This window comes from Carica papaya, chromosome 5 (genome assembly GCF_054855325.1).
Source record: "Carica papaya isolate Zhongbai chromosome 5, ASM5485532v1, whole genome shotgun sequence".
Classification (NCBI taxonomy): domain Eukaryota; kingdom Viridiplantae; phylum Streptophyta; class Magnoliopsida; order Brassicales; family Caricaceae; genus Carica; species Carica papaya.
The window spans coordinates 19,391,599-19,407,322 of NC_142313.1; the positions used below are offsets into that span (position 1 = coordinate 19,391,599).

A 15,724-nucleotide genomic window follows, 5' to 3' on the forward strand; every position below is an offset into this window, starting at 1 on the left:
CTGGAACTATGGTCCGCTGGTTTATACGCAAATGTGAGTCAAGAAGCTAGGGCATTTTAATTGATATTAGAACGAGAAGGAGAGGTGAAGTGTGAAGGCACAAGGAAACAAATGACGGGAGGGGGAAGAAAGGAGAAGGACTGTATATATTTGTAGCGCAAAATTAACCAGGTGCGATCATACCAGCACTAATGCACCGGATTCAATCAAAACTCCGTAGTTAAGTGTGCTTGGGCGAGAATAGTACTCGGATGGGTGACCTCTTGGGAAGTCCTTGTGTTACACCCATTTTTTTTCAGATGGGTCGTTTGACGTTACGCGCGAATAGAATTATGAACCGCTGGTTCATTCGCAAAGGTGAGTCACGGTGCCGGGGCATTTTACTTGATATTAGAACGAGAAGGAGAGATGCAGAGTGCGCGCACAAGGAAACAAATGACGTGAAGGGGGATGGAAAGAGAAAGAGTGTATGTATTTGCAGCACGAAATGAAACAGGTGCGACCATACCAGCATAAATGCACTGGATCCCATCAGAACTCCGCAGTTAAGTGTGCTTTGGTGAAAGTAGTATAAGGATGGGTTACCTCCTAGGAAGTTCTCGTGTTGCACCCATTTTTTTTCATATGGGTTGTTCTACGTTACGCGTGACTAGAACTATGGTCCGCTGGTTTATACGCAAATGTGAGTCAAGACGCAAGGGCATTTTAATTGATATTAGAACGAGAAGGAGAGGTGAAGTGTGAACGCACAAGAAAACAAATGACGGGAGGGGGAAGAAAAGAGAAGGAGTGTATATATTTGTAGCGCAAAATGAAACAGGTTCGATCATACCAGCACTAATGCACCGGATTCCATCAGAACTCCGAAGTTAAGTGTGTTTGGGGGAGAATAGTACTCGGATGGGTGACCTCCTGGGAAGTCCTCGTGTTGCACCCATTTTTTTTTCAGATGGGTCATTTGATGTTACGCGCGAATGGAATTATGAACCGCTGGTTCATTCGCAAAGGTGAGTCACGGTGCCGGGGCATTTTACTTGATATTAGAATGAGAAGGAGAGATGCAGAGTGCACACACAAGGAAACAAATGACGGGAGGGGGGATGGAAGGAGAAAGAGTGTATGTATTTGCAGCGCAGAATGAAACATGAGCGATCATACCAGCACTAATGCAACGGATTCTATCAAAACTCCGCAATTAAGGGTGTTTGGGCGAGAGTAGTGCTAGGATGAGTGACCACCTGCGAAGTACTAATATTTCACCCATTTTCTTGGGAAGTCGTTGTGTTGCACCCATTTTTTTCAGATGGATCGTTCGATGTTACGCGCGACGGAAACTATAGTCCGCTGGTTAATTCGCAAATGTGAGTCACGACGTTAGGACATTTTACTTGATATTAGAATGAGAAGCAGAGGTGCAGTGTGCACGCAAAAGAAAACAAATCACGGGAGCGGGGATGGAAGGAGAAGGTTTGTGTACTTTTGAAGCGCAAAATGAAACAGGTGCGATCATAGCAGCACTAATGCACCGGATCCCATAAGAACTCCACAGTTATGTTTGCTTGGGAGAGAGTAGTAGTAGGATGGGTGACATCCTGGGAAATACTCGTGTTGCACACAATTTTTTGGAGATGATTCTTTTGACGTTACGAGCGACTCGAATTATGGTCCGTAGGTTTATTCGCAAATATGAGTCACGACGCCGTGACATTTTACTAGATATTAGAACGAGAACGAGAGGTGCAGTGTGCACGCACAAGGAAACAAATGACGGGAGGGGGAAGAAAGGAGAAGGAGTGTATGTATTTGCAGCGCGAAATTAAACAGGTGCGATCATACCAGAACTAATGCACCGGATCCCCTCAGAACTCCGCAGTTAAGTGTGTTTGGGCGAGAGTAGTACTCAGATGGGTGACCTCTTGGAATGTCCTCATGTTGCACCCATTTTTGTTTAGATGGATCGTTCGACGTTACGCGCGAATGAAATTATGAACCGCTGGTTCATTCGCAAAGGTGAGTCAGGGTGCCGAGGCATTTTACTTGATATTAGAATGAGAAGGAGAGATGCAGAGCGCACGAACAAGGAAATAAATGACGAGAGGGGGAAGAAAGGAGAAGGAGTGTATGTATTTGCAGCGTAAAATTAAACAGATGCAATCATACCAGCACAAATGCATTGAATCCCATCAGAACTCCGCAGTTAAGTATGCTTTGGTGAAAGTAGTACAAGGATGGGTTACCTCCTGGGTAGTTCTCATGTTTCACCCATTTTTTTTCAGATGGATCGTTCGACGTTACGCGCGACTGGAACTATGGTCCGCTAGTTTATACGCAAATGTGAGTCGCGACACCGTGGCATTTCACTTGATATTAGAACGAGAACGAGAGGTGCAGTTCGCACGCACAAGGAAACAAATGACGGGAGGGGGAATAAAGGAGAAGGAGTGTATATGTTTGCAGCGCAAAATGAAACATGTGTGATCATACCAGCACTAATGCACTGGATCCCATCAGAACTCCGCAGTTAAGTGTGCTTGGGCGAGAGTAGTACTCGGATGGGTGACCTCCTGTGAAGTCCTCGTGTTGTACCCATTTTTTTTCATATGGGTCGTTCGACGTTACGCGCGAATGGAATTATGAACCGCTGGTTCATTCCCAAAGGTGAGTCACGGTGCTGGGGCATTTTACTTGATATTAGAACGAGAAGGAGAGATGCAAAGTGCACACACAAGGAAACAAATGACCGGAGGGGGGATGGAAGGAGAAAGAGTGTATGTATTTGCAGCGGAGATTGAAACATGAGCGATCATACCGACAGTAATGCAACGGATTCTATCAGAACTCCGCAGTTAAGGGTGCTTGGGCAAGAGTAGTACTAAGATGGGTGACCTCCTGTGAAGTCCTTATATTTCACCCGTTTTCTTGGGAAGTTCTCGTGTTGCACCCATTTTTTTCAAATGGATCGTTTGACGTTGCGCGCTACGGGAACTCTTTTCTCCTTCCATCCCCACTGTGATCACCGTCCTTTTTTCTACAGGTTGACCGGAGCAAAACATCAAATCGCGACTCGCGCTGGAGAAGTCGCCGCACCTGAGAGCTCCGCCATCGGTAAGTCTCGGTTTTTCGTGATTTTTTGGCCCACCGAGGGCACTAGGGTTGTTTTATCGCAGGAACCAATGCAACTTCGGTGATGGCACCCCCGCCCGCGGCGGCGATCCGCCTCAGGTTGGCTGTTTTTTTGTCAGAATTTTGATATTGGTCAAAAGGGCCCTAAGTCTGATTTATGGTTTTTTTGGGGACACGTGCAGGTACCGAAAGTGTGTTTCAGTTCCCGAAAGAAAATTTAGGGAATCTAGGGACTGCCCATAGGCGCAGTGTAAAGTCGGTTTAAAACCGCAAAACAATAAGGATCTCTCACCCTATTTCCTATCACGGTATTAAAGTTCAATAAATGATAAAACGGTATTCGTGAAATTAATGGATGTGTATATTTACTTAAGGTTGCTAATGGAGCCCGAATCTGGTGTATTTGTCGGTCAGTTGTTGTTTGATCTATTTTACAGTTTTAAATGCAGTGTGGTACTTGATGTGGTTATTTTATTTATGCATGAATCCCGGTTTCATTTATTATGGTTTGAATTATAGTGAACCCGATGTTGTGTCATCTTGCTTGGTGTTCATTATTGGTTTACGTGTTTATGTTTGATTGGATAATTGAGACCAAGAAAAATAGAAAAAGGTATGTGGATTGATAAATAGATAATGTCGACAGCCTCACTAGATATCCTGGGAGATGGTGGACGGACCGGGTCCATAGGGAACCCTACCGGGAACGTGGTCTCTCATATCGGACTGGGTATGGAGACTTTATGTGTTTTGGTGCCCATACCGGACGGAGTATGGGGACGGCCCATTTCACCCTCATACCAGATGGGGTATTGAGGTTTATGGTTTTGGCACCCATACCGGACAGGGTATGGGGACGGCCCTGGAATCAGGATATTAATGTTGATGGTTCACGTGTAGCGTGGACCCCCTATGGATCCCCATGGATACTAGTAGACTGGTAGAAGAGGAGAATTGTTGTCTGATTATTGAAGTACAAAAGAATAACATGTGTTATGTTACAAAGTGTATATGATTTTATGATGGTTATAATGTTATTATTTTCATATGTTATTTTCATGAATCTCACCGAGGTAAGTGGACAGTAAAGGTTTTTATTATTAATAAATGAGTTTTTTATAAGTTATGCTCCATTGGTCGTTTTTGTTTTCTACGAACCTTTACTTCTGTGGCAGTGAGATAGTGTGATATCTTTACTGGGCTAGTGTAGCTCATTCCTTACTTAACCATTTCAGATCAGGAGGACGTGGTTCCCGAGCCCGTTCTGCAAGAAGATGGCGAGTTAGACGCCTAAAGATTTTATAGTTCTATTTATAGTGTTCATTTCGAGTATTTTCTTTAATTAGCTTATTCTTTCTCACGTTGAATACGTTTATGGTTATTGTGTAAAGGATGTAAATCAAAATTTTTATTTCGCTTCCGCACTTAGAATTTTTAATACACACATTTTCATTTTTATTTCCGGGGCTGTTACAGTTGGTATCAGAGCCGCGTTACTCGGACTCATCCCTTACACAATAATGCTTAGAGAAATACCCACCAATAAATCGTTACTCAACTCTTCCTTGTGAAAAATAAGTGCAGAGAAATGAGGAGAGGAAGACCCCCACTAAACCGAGTAGCCCGGGATGATTCACTTCGGGAAGATGTGGATAGAATATTTGAGATGCTGGAAAGGATCATTGCCGCCCAGCAAGGTCGAGAGGAGAGAAGGGAGTTACCCGAACCTCCCCCACTACAACAGGTTGAGCCACCGCTATAACAAACGGATCCCCAGCCACCCCGGCACGATCCTGCTCCACCACAGTACAACCCAGCACCACCGCTGCAGTGTGAATCGGTGCCCCAGCCACTGTACTGCCCGGCACCACCACAGTACAATCCGATGCCCCCACTATATCATCAGGTGCCACCACAGGGCCCCCCAGTCTATCCCCAGCTGTGCCCAGTCCCTCTTCCACAGGACCCAGCTCCTTCCTTAATCGACCCAGGCTACATAGAGAGGTACAGGAGACTGAACCCTTCCACTTTTGCAGGGGGATCCTCTTTTGAAGATGCCCAGTACTGGTTGGCAAAGGCTGAGAGAGCTTTCAAGACCTTGGGAGTGGTCCCGAGCAGAGAGCTGCCCTTGCTTCCTACATGCTGGTAGGGGAAGCAGGTCGTTGGTGGGCGATCAAGCAGACCACCCTACCTACACCAGCCACTTGGGAGCAGTTCTTAACGGCCTTCCATGCGGAGTATCTCCCTGAACACATCTGACACCTGAAGGAGATGGAGTTTGTTCAGCTGGTCCAGGGAAACATGACAGTATCAGAATATGCTAGTAAGTTTCTAGAGCTGGGCCGATACTCCCGGGAGACATTGATGGATGAGGGCAGGAAGGCCAGGAGATTCCAGTGGGGCCTCCACCCAGAGATCAAGCAACACTTATTGGTACTGGATCATGGAGAGGAGTTTCAACACCCGTTTTAGTCAGCAGGGAGTCACCGACCCTCAGCTCCACCCCGCAGACCAGCACCTACTGCGCCGGTCCAACAAAATAAGAGGCCTAGACCAGTGATCCAGGCCCCTCCTCAGGCTCCAGGGGCAGCATGTGGAAAGATCTGCCAGCATTGTGGCAGGGATCACAAGGACCGACCATGCTACCGCCTCAACAACATCTGTCGCATATGTGGTAGTGCCCAGCACTATGCGAGAGAGTGCCCGAGGAATCAGAACCAAGGAGGACCTCCTTTTCAGGGCAGGGTTTACAACCTTACCCAGCAGGATGCCGACACTGACCCGGACGTGGTACAGGGCAAGTCCAAGAAGGAAATTTGTATCCAAGAGATTCTGGTAGTCCGAGACTTTTCAGATGTGTTTCCGGATGAACTACCCGGACTGCCAGTGGACAGGGAAGTCGAGTTCACTATAGACCTACAGCTAGGCACCCAACCCATTTCGTTTGCTCCTTACCGCATGAGCCGCATTCTTCCGGAAGAGTTGAGGAAATAGATCACTGAATTGCAAGAAAGTGGTTTTATTAGACAAAGTGTGTCCCCTTGGGGTGCCGGAGTCACTTTTGCCAGGAAGGGAGATGGAACATTGAGACTGTGTATTGATTATAGAGGATTGAACAAGATCACAGTTAAGAACAAATATCCCCTTCCCAAGATTGATGACCTCTTCGATCAGCTGCAGGGTGCACAAGTCTTCTCCAAAATAGACCTGCGATCAGGTTACCATCAGGTGAAAATAAGAACAGAAGACATCCCTAAGACGGCCTTTCGAACCAGGTACGGACACTATGAGTTCCTAGTCATGCCATTCAAGCTAACCAATGCCCCGGGCATCTTTATGGATCTAATGAACAGAGTCTTCAGAGAGTTTTGGATCAATTTATTATCGTGTTCATCGATGACATCTTAGTCTTCAGAGATGCAATGTGGGCGCACAGCGAAAACAAATGAGAGGAGAGGGGAGGAAAAGAGAAGGGATATATGTATTTGCAATGCGGAATGGAAGGGGTGTGATCATACCAGCACTAATGCACCAGATCCCATCGAACTATACAGTTAAGCATGCTTGGGCGAGAGTAGTACTAAGATCGGTAACCTCCTGAGAAGTCCTCGTGTTGCACTGTCTTTTTGTAAATGGAGCGTAAAACGATACATGTGATCGGAGCCACAATCCGCTGGTGTGATTTGCATCGCCAGAAAATTTTGCTTACTATTTTTTCATGCATTCATTTATAGTCTACCACGTGAAAAGAGTGTCATTGCGATATCTTACATAGTAGAATAAAAAAAAATGAGGTACGGCGGGCGATCCATTCATCTGGGCGTGAGTCGAGGTGCCGGGGTATTTCGCTTGATATTAGAACTAGAAATAGAGGTGTGGTGTGTGTGCACAACGAAACAAATGACGGGAGGGGGGAGGGAAGGAGAAGGGGTATATGTACTTACAGCGTGGAATGTAAGTGTTGCGATCATACCTGCACTAATGCACTGGATCCCATCGAATTTCGTAGTTAAGTGTGCTTGGGCGGAAGTAGTACTTGGATGGGTGACCTCCTGGAAAGTTCTCATGTTCCACTCATTTTTTTAAAGACGGGACATTAAACATTATGCGCGATTAAAGCCATTGTCCCTCGGAGTGAGTCGCAACGCCAAGTCATTTTTCTTAACATTTTTCGTGCATTCATTTATAGTTTGCCACGTGATAAGATTGTCATTACGAGCATCTTACATAGTAGAATAACGAAAAACGAGGTGTAGGGGATAATCCATTTATCTGGGCGTGAGTCGAGGCGCATGAGCATTTTGTTCTATATTAGAACTATAAGCAGAGGTGCAGTGTTCGCGTATAGCGAAACAAATAACAGAGGGGGAGGGAGGGAGAAGGGGTATATGTATTTGTAGCGCAAAATAGAAGAGGTGCGATCATACTAGCACTAATGCATCGGATCCTAACGAACTCCGTAGTTGAGCGTGTTTTGGCGAGAGTAGTACTAGGATGGGTGATCTTTTGGGAAGTTCTCGTGTTGCGCCCGTCTTTTACGGATGGGGTGTTAAACGTTATGCGCAATAGGAGCCGTAGTCCGCCGGCATGAGTCATGGCACAAGAATATTTTGCTCAATATTTTTCGTCCATTCATTTATAGTCCACCACATGATAAGAGTGTTAGTACAAGCATCTTACATAGTAGAACAATAAAAAATGAGGTACGACAGGTGGTCCGTTTATCTAGGCGTGAGTCGAGGTGCCCAGACATTTCGCTTGATAATAGAACTAGAAACAGAGGTGTAGTGTGCATGCACAGCGAAACAAATGACGGGAGGGGGGAGGGAAGGAGAAGGGGTATATGTATTTGTAGCATGAAATGGATGGGGTGCGATAATACCAACACTAATGCATCAGATCTTGTTGAACTCCGCAGTTAAGCGTGCTCTCGTGAAAGTACTATTAGGATGGGTGACCTCCTGTGAAGTCCTCGTGTTCCACCCGTCTTTTTATGGACGGGGCGTTAAAAATTACGCGTGACTGGAGCGACAGTCCGCCAGTGTGAGTCGCGGCATTTGGACATTTTGCTTAATATTTTTCATACATTCATTTATAGTCCATCACGAGATAAGAATGTCATTACGATTATCTTACATAGTAGAACAATAAAAATAGAGTTGTGACAGGTGGTCTGTTAATCTAGGCATGAGTTGAGATCCTTGGCATTTCACTTCATATTAGAACTAGAAACAGAGGTGCGGTGTGCGCGCACAGCAAAATAAATGATGAGAGGGGAGAGGGAAGGAGAAGTGGTATATGTATTTGCAGCGCGGAATGAAAGGTGTGCGATCATACCAGCACTAATGCATCAGATCCCATTGAACTTCATAGTTAATCATGCTTGGGCGAGAGTAGTACTAGGATGGGTGATCTCCTAGGAAGTTCTCATGTTGCACCCTTCTTTTGGCAGATGGGGCGTTAAATGTTACGCGGAACTAGAGCGACAATCGCCGCTTAATTCACAAACGTGAGTCACGGCGCCGGAGCATTTTGTTTAATATTTTTTGCACATTCAATTAAAACCAATCACGTGATCAGAGTATCATTATGAGCACCATATATAATATAACAACAAAAAATGAGGTGCGGTGGGCGATCCATTCATATGGTCATGAGTCGAGGCGCCAGAGCATTTCGTTTAATATTAGAACTAGAAAAAGAGGTGAGGTGTGCGCACAGCGAATCAAATGACGGGAGGGGAGAGGGAAGGAGAAGGGGCATATGTATTTGCGGCGCAAACAAGAAAGGGTGTGATCATACCAGCATTAGTTCACCAGATTCCATCAGAACTCTGCAGTTATGCATGCTTGGGCGAGAGTAGTACTAGGATGGGTTACCTCCTGGGAAGCTCTCAGCTCTCGTGTTGTATCCTTCTTTTTTCAGACTGGGCGTTAAATGTTACGTGGGACTGGAGTGACGGTCCACCGGTTCATTCGCAAACGTGAGTCACGGCATCAGAGCATTTTGTTTAATATTTTTCGCGCATTCAATTAAAACCCATCACGTGATAAGAGTGTCTGCGAGCATATTACATAGTAGAACAATAAAAAATGAGGTGCGGCACTATCCTTTCATACGGGCACAGGACGAAGCGCCAGGGTATTTCGCTTGATATTAGAATTAGATGCAGAGGTGAGGTGCACGCACAACGAACCGAACTCCACAGCTAAATAGGCTTAGGCAAGTGTAGTACTAGAAGTTGTGACCTCCTGGGAAGTCCTTGTGTTGCACCTATTTTTTTCAGATGGGGCGTTTGACATTATGCGCGACTGGAACTATGGTTTACTGGTTTATTCGCAAATGTGAGTCACAGCGCCGAAAAACTTTACTTAATATTAGAACGAGAAGGAGAGGTGCAGTGTGCACGCACAAGGAAATAAAAGACAGGAGAGGGGAGGGAAGGAGAAGGAGTATATGTATTTGCAGTACGGAATGAAACAGGTGTGATCATATCAGCACTAATGCACCAGATCCCATAAGAACTCTGTAGTTAAGTGTCATTGGGCGAGAGTAGTATTAGAATCCTGGGAAGTACTCGTGTTGCACCCATTTTTTTGCAGATTGGTCGTTCGACCTTATGCGCGACTAGAACTATGGCTCGCTGGTTTATTCACAAATAAGAGTCCTGGCGCAGGGGCATTTTACTAGATATGAGAACGAGAAGCAGAGGTGCAGTGTGCACGCACAAGAAAACAAATGACGGGAGGGGAGAGAGAAGGAGAAGGAGTGTATGTATTTGCATCGCAGAATGAAACAGGTGCCATTATATCAGCACTAATGCACAAGATCCCATCATCACTACGCAGTTAAGTGTGCTTGGGCGAGAGTAGTACTAGAATGGGTGACCTCTTGGGAAGTCCTCGTGTTTCACTTATTTTTTTACAGATAGGTCGTTCGACGTTACATGCGACTGGAACTTTGGTCCACTAGTTTATTCGCAAATGTGAGTCATGACACCGGAGAATTTTACTTGATATTATAATGAAAAAAAGAGGTGCAGTGTGCATGCACAAAGAAACAAATGATAGGATGGGGGAATACTAGAATAGGTGACCTCCTGGGAAGTCCTCGTATTACACCTATTTTTTTACAGATGGGTCGTTTGATGTTACACACGACTGGAACTATGGTCTGCAGTTAAGTGTGTTTGGGCAAAGTAGTACTACAATGGGTGACCTCCAGGGAAGTTCTTGTGTTGCACTTATTTTTTAACAGATGGGTCGATCGACGCTACGCGCGACTGGAACTATGGTCCGCTGGTTTATTCGCAAATGTGAGTCATGACGTCGGGGTATTTTACTTGATATTAGAACGAGAAGGAGAGGTGGAGTGTGCACGCACAAGAAAACAAATGACGGGAGGGGGGGAGCGAAGGATAAAAAGTGTATGTATTTGCAGCGCGGAATGAAGCAAGTGCGATCATACCAGCACTAATGCATCAGATCCCATCAGAAGTCCGCAGTTAAGTGTGCTTGGGCAAGAGTAGTACTAGAATGGGTGACCTCTAGGGAAGTCCTCGTGTTGCACCAATTTTTTTACAGATGGGTCATTCGACATTACGCACGACTGGAACTATGGTCCGCAGTTAAGTGTACTTGGGCAAAGTAGTACTACGATGGGTGACCTCGTGGGAAGTTCTCGTGTTGCACTTATTATTTAATAGATGGGTCGTTCGACATTACGCGCGACTGGAACTATGGTTCGCTGGTTTATTCATAAATGTCAGTCATGACGCTGGGGTATTTTATTTGATATTAGAACGAGAAGGAGAGGTGCAATGTGCACACACAAGAAAATAAATGACGAGAGGGGGGAGGGAAGGAGAATGAGTGTATGTATTTGCAGTGCGAAATAAAACAAGTGCGATCATACCAGCACTAATGCACCGGATCCCATCATAAGTCTGCAGTTTAGTTTGCTTGGGCGAGAGTAGTACTAGAATGGGTGACCTCTTAGGAAGTCCTCGTGTTGCACCTATTGTTTTGCAGATGGGTCGTTCAACGTTACGCATGACTGGAACTATGGTCTGTAGTTAAGTGTGCTTGGGCAGAGTAGTACTACGATGGGTGACCTCCTGGAAATTTCTCGTGTTGCACTTATTTTTTTACAGATTGGTTGTTCGACATTACGCGCGACTGGAACTATGGTCCGCTGGTTTATTCGCAAATATGAGTCACGGCACCAGAGCATTTTATTTGATATTAGAACGAGAAGGAGGGTCGCAGTGTGCACACACAAGGAAATAAATGACGGGAGGGGGGAGGGAAGGAGAAAGAGTGTATGTATTTGTAACACAGAATGAAACAAGTGTGATCATACCACCAATAATGCACCGGATCCCATCAGAAGTCCGCAGTTAAGTATGTTTGAGCGAGAGTAGTACTAGAATAGGTGACCTCCTAGGAAGTCCTCGTGTTGCACCTATTTTTTTGCATATGGGTCGTTCAACGTTACGCACGACTGGAACTATGGTCCGCAGTTAAGTGTGTTTGGGCAAAGTAGTACTACGATGGGTGACCTCTTGGGAAGTTCTCGTGTTGCTCTTATTTTTTTACAGATGGGTCGTTTGACATTACGTGCGACAAGAACTATGTTCTGCTGGTTTTTTCGCAAATGTGAGTCATGGTGCCGGGGCATTTTACTTGATATTAGAACGAGAAGGAGAGGTGTAGTGTGCATGCAAAAGGAAACTAACGACGGGAGGGCGGAGGGAAGGAGAAAGAGTGTATGTATTTGCAGCATGGAATGAAACAAGTGCGATCATACCAGCACTAATGCACCGGATCCCATCAGAAGTTCGCAGTTAAGTATGCTTAGGCGAGAGTAGTACTAGAATAGGTGACCTCTTGCGAAGTCCTCGTGTTGCACCTATTTTTTTGCATATGGTTCGTTCGACATTACGCACGACTGGAACTATGGTCCGCAGTTAAGTGTGCTTAGGCATAGTAGTACTACGATGAGCGACCTCCTGGGAAGTTCTCGTGTTGCACTTATTTTTTTACAGATGGGTCGTTCGGCGTTAAGTGCGACTGGAACTATGGTCTGCTGGTTTATTTGCAAATGTGAATCACGGCGCCGGAGCATTTTGCTTGATATTAGAACGAGAAGGAGAGGTGCAGTGTGCACGCACAAGGAAACAAAGGACGGGAAGGGGGAGGGAAGGGGAAAAAGTGTATGTTTTTGTAGCATGGAATGAAACAAGTGCGATCATACCAGTACTAATGCACCGGATCCCATCAAAAGTCCGTAGTTAAGTTTGCTTGGGCGAGAGTAGTACTAGAATAGGTGACCTCCTGGGAAGTCCTCTTGTTGCACCTATTTTTTTGCAGATGGGTCTTTCGTCGTTACGCATGACTGGAACTATGGTCCGCTTGTTTATTCACAAATAAGAGTCACGATGCCGGGGCATTTTACTTGATATTAGAACGAGAAGCAGAGGTGCGCTGTGCAGGCATAAGGAAACAAATGACGGGAGGGGGGAGGGAAGGAGAAGGAGTGTATGTATTTGCATCGCATAATGAAATAGGTGCCATTATACCATCACTAATGCACCAGATCCCATCATAACTCCGTAGCTAAGTGTGCTTGGGCGAGAGTAGTACTAGAATGGGTGACCTCCTGGGAAGTCCTCGTGTTGCACCTATTTTTTTGCAGATGGATCGTTCGACGTTACGCATGACTGGAACTATGTTCCGCAGTTAAGTTTGCTTGGGCAGAGTAGTACTACGACGAGTGACCTCGTGGGAAGTTCTCACGTTGCACTTATTTTTTCACAGATTGGTCGTTCGACGTTATGCGCGACTGGAACTATGGTCCACTGGTTTATTCCCAAATGTAAGTCATAGTGTCAGGGCATTTTACTTGATATTAGAACGAGAAAGAGAGGCGCAGTGTGCAAGTACAAAGAAACAAATGACTGGAGTGGGGAGGGAAGGAGATGGAATGTATGTATTTGCAGTGCAAAATGAAATACGAGCGATCATACCAGCACTAAATCGTTGGATCCCATCAGAACTCCGCAGTTAAGTGTTCTTGGGCGAGAATAGTCTTAGGATGGGTGACCACTTGGAAAGTTCTCGTATTTCACCCAATTTTTTGCAGATGGGTCGTTCGACATTACAACATTAATGCACCGGATCCCATCAGAACTCCCTAGTTAAGTGTTCTTGGGCGAGAGTAGTACTAGAATTAGTGACCTCTTGGGAAGTTCTCGTGTTGCACCTATTTTTTTGCAGATGGGCCGTTCGATGTTACGCGTGACTGGAACTATGGCCCGCTGATTTATTCACAAATAAGAGCCACGGCGCCGGGGCATTTTATTAAAACGAGAAGCAGAGGTGAAGTGTGCACGCACAAGGAAACAAATGATGGGAGGGGGGAGGGAAGGAGATGGAGTGTATGTATTTGCAGCGCGGAATGAAACAGGTGCGATCAAACAAGCATTAATGCACTGGATACCATCAGAACTCTGCAGTCAAGTGTGCTTGGGCGAGAGTAGTACTAGAATGGGTGACCTCCTGGGAAGTTCTCGTGTTTCACCCATTTTTTATAGATGGATCCTTCGACGTTATGCTCGACTGAAACTATGGTCCACTGGTTTATTCGCAAATGTGAGTGATGGCACCGGAGCATTTTACTTGATATTAGAACGAGAAAGAGAGGTGCAGTTTACACGCACAAGAAAACAAATGAGGAGAGTGGGGAGGGAATGAGAAGGAGTGTATGTATTTGTAGTGCAAAATGAAACATTTGCGATCATACCATCACTAATTCACCGGATCAAATTAGAACTCCGTAGTTAAGTGTGCTTCGGCTAGAGTAGTACTAGGATGGGTGACTTCTTGGGAAGTCCTCGTGTTTCCCCCATTTTTTTACAGATGGGTCCTTCGACGTTACGTGCGACTGAAACTATGGTCCTGTGATTTATTCGCAAATGTGAGTGACAGCACCGGAGCATTTTACTTGATATTAGAACGAGATGGAGAGGTGCAGTTTGCACACACAATGAAGGAAATGACGGGAGAGGGGAGGGAAGGAGAATGAGTGTATGTATTTGCAGCACAGAATGAAACATTTGCGATCATACCATCACTAATTCACCTTATCAAATTAAAACTCCGGAGTTAAGTGTGTTTGGGTGAGAGTAGTACTAAGATGAGTGACCTCCTAGGAAGTGCTTGTGTTACACCCGTCTTTTTGCAGACAGGGCATCAAACGTTACACGCGACTGGAGCCATAGTCCACTGGTTCATTTGTCAGCGTGAATGGTCATGCCGGGGCATTTTGCTTACTTTTTTTTGTGCACTCATTTATAGTCCACCACGTGATAACAGAGTCATTACAAGCATCTTACACAGTAGAACAACGAAAAAAAAGGTGCAGCGAGTGGTCCTTTAATCTGGGCATAACTCGAGGCGCTGGGGCATTTTGCTTGATATTAGAACTAGAAACAGAGATGCAGTATGCGCGAACAGTGAAAAAAATGACAGGAGAGGGGAGGAAAGGAGAAAGAATATATGTATTTGTAATGCGGGCGATTCATTCATCTAGACGTGAGTCGAGGTGCTGGGGTATTTCGCTTGATATTAGAACTAGAAACAAAGGTGTGGTGTGTACGCACAACGAAACAAATGACGAGAGGGGGGAGGGAAAGAGAAGGGGTATATGTATTTGCAGCGTTGAATTGAAGGGGTGCGATCATACCTGCACTAATGCACTGGATCCCATCGAATTTCGTAGTTAAGTGTGTTTGGGCGGAAGTAGTACTAGGATGGGTAACCTCCAAGAAAGTTCTCATCTTCCACAAATTTTTTTGCTGACGGGACGTTAAACATTATGCGTGATCAAAGCCATTGTCCCTCGGAGTGAGTCGCAACGCCAAGACATTTTTCTTAATATTTTTCGTGCATTCATTTTTAGTTCGCCACGTAATAAGAGTGTCATTGCGAGCATCTTACATAGTAGAATAACGAAAAATGAGGTGCAGAGGGTAGTCCGTTCATCTGGGCATGAGTCGAGGCGCCGAAGCATTTTGCTCTATATTAGAACTATAGGCAGAGGTGCGGTGTTCGTGCATAGCGAAACAAATAACAGGTGGGGGAGGGAGGGAGAAGGGGTATATGTATTTGTAGTGCAAAATAGAAGAAGTGCAATCATACTATCACTAATGCACCAGATCCCATCGAACTCCATTGTTGAGCGTGCTTTAGCGAGAGTGGTACTAGGATGGGTGATCTTTTGGGAAATCCTCGTGTTGCGCCCGTCTTTTTACAGATGGGGTGTTAAACGTTATGCGCAATAGGAGCCATAGTCCGTCGGCATGAGCCGTGGTGCCAGAATATTTTGCTTAATATATTTCGTGCATTCATTTATAGTCCACCACGTGATAAGAGTGTCATTACGAGCATCTTACATAGTAGAACAATGAAAAACGAGGTACGACAGGCAATCTGTTTATCTAGGCATGAGTCGAGGTGCCCGAAAATTTCGCTTGATATTAGAACTAGAAACAGAGGTGTAGTGTGCATGCACAGCGAAACAAATGACAGGAGGGGGGAGG

General features: G+C 45.4%; 15 pseudogenes; all 15 read left to right on the forward strand.

The window, feature by feature from the left end:
- Positions 1 to 169: 169 nt before the first annotated feature.
- Positions 170 to 288, forward strand: LOC148254457 (5S ribosomal RNA; annotated as a pseudogene).
- A 206-nt stretch (positions 289 to 494) lies between these two features.
- LOC148254458 (5S ribosomal RNA) lies at positions 495 to 613 on the forward strand (annotated as a pseudogene).
- Positions 614 to 818: 205 nt separating this feature from the next.
- LOC148254459 (5S ribosomal RNA) lies at positions 819 to 937 on the forward strand (annotated as a pseudogene).
- Positions 938 to 1,822: 885 nt separating this feature from the next.
- On the forward strand, positions 1,823 to 1,941 carry LOC148254460 (5S ribosomal RNA; annotated as a pseudogene).
- A 529-nt stretch (positions 1,942 to 2,470) lies between these two features.
- Positions 2,471 to 2,589, forward strand: LOC148254461 (5S ribosomal RNA; annotated as a pseudogene).
- Positions 2,590 to 6,627: 4,038 nt separating this feature from the next.
- On the forward strand, positions 6,628 to 6,745 carry LOC148254462 (5S ribosomal RNA; annotated as a pseudogene).
- A 791-nt stretch (positions 6,746 to 7,536) lies between these two features.
- On the forward strand, positions 7,537 to 7,654 carry LOC148254463 (5S ribosomal RNA; annotated as a pseudogene).
- Positions 7,655 to 8,911: 1,257 nt separating this feature from the next.
- LOC148254464 (5S ribosomal RNA) lies at positions 8,912 to 9,037 on the forward strand (annotated as a pseudogene).
- A 1,539-nt stretch (positions 9,038 to 10,576) lies between these two features.
- On the forward strand, positions 10,577 to 10,695 carry LOC148254465 (5S ribosomal RNA; annotated as a pseudogene).
- A 328-nt stretch (positions 10,696 to 11,023) lies between these two features.
- Positions 11,024 to 11,142, forward strand: LOC148254466 (5S ribosomal RNA; annotated as a pseudogene).
- Positions 11,143 to 11,470: 328 nt separating this feature from the next.
- On the forward strand, positions 11,471 to 11,589 carry LOC148254467 (5S ribosomal RNA; annotated as a pseudogene).
- Positions 11,590 to 11,917: 328 nt separating this feature from the next.
- LOC148254468 (5S ribosomal RNA) lies at positions 11,918 to 12,036 on the forward strand (annotated as a pseudogene).
- A 328-nt stretch (positions 12,037 to 12,364) lies between these two features.
- Positions 12,365 to 12,483, forward strand: LOC148254469 (5S ribosomal RNA; annotated as a pseudogene).
- Positions 12,484 to 12,689: 206 nt separating this feature from the next.
- Positions 12,690 to 12,808, forward strand: LOC148254470 (5S ribosomal RNA; annotated as a pseudogene).
- A 780-nt stretch (positions 12,809 to 13,588) lies between these two features.
- Positions 13,589 to 13,707, forward strand: LOC148254471 (5S ribosomal RNA; annotated as a pseudogene).
- The last annotated feature ends 2,017 nt before the right edge of the window (positions 13,708 to 15,724 follow it).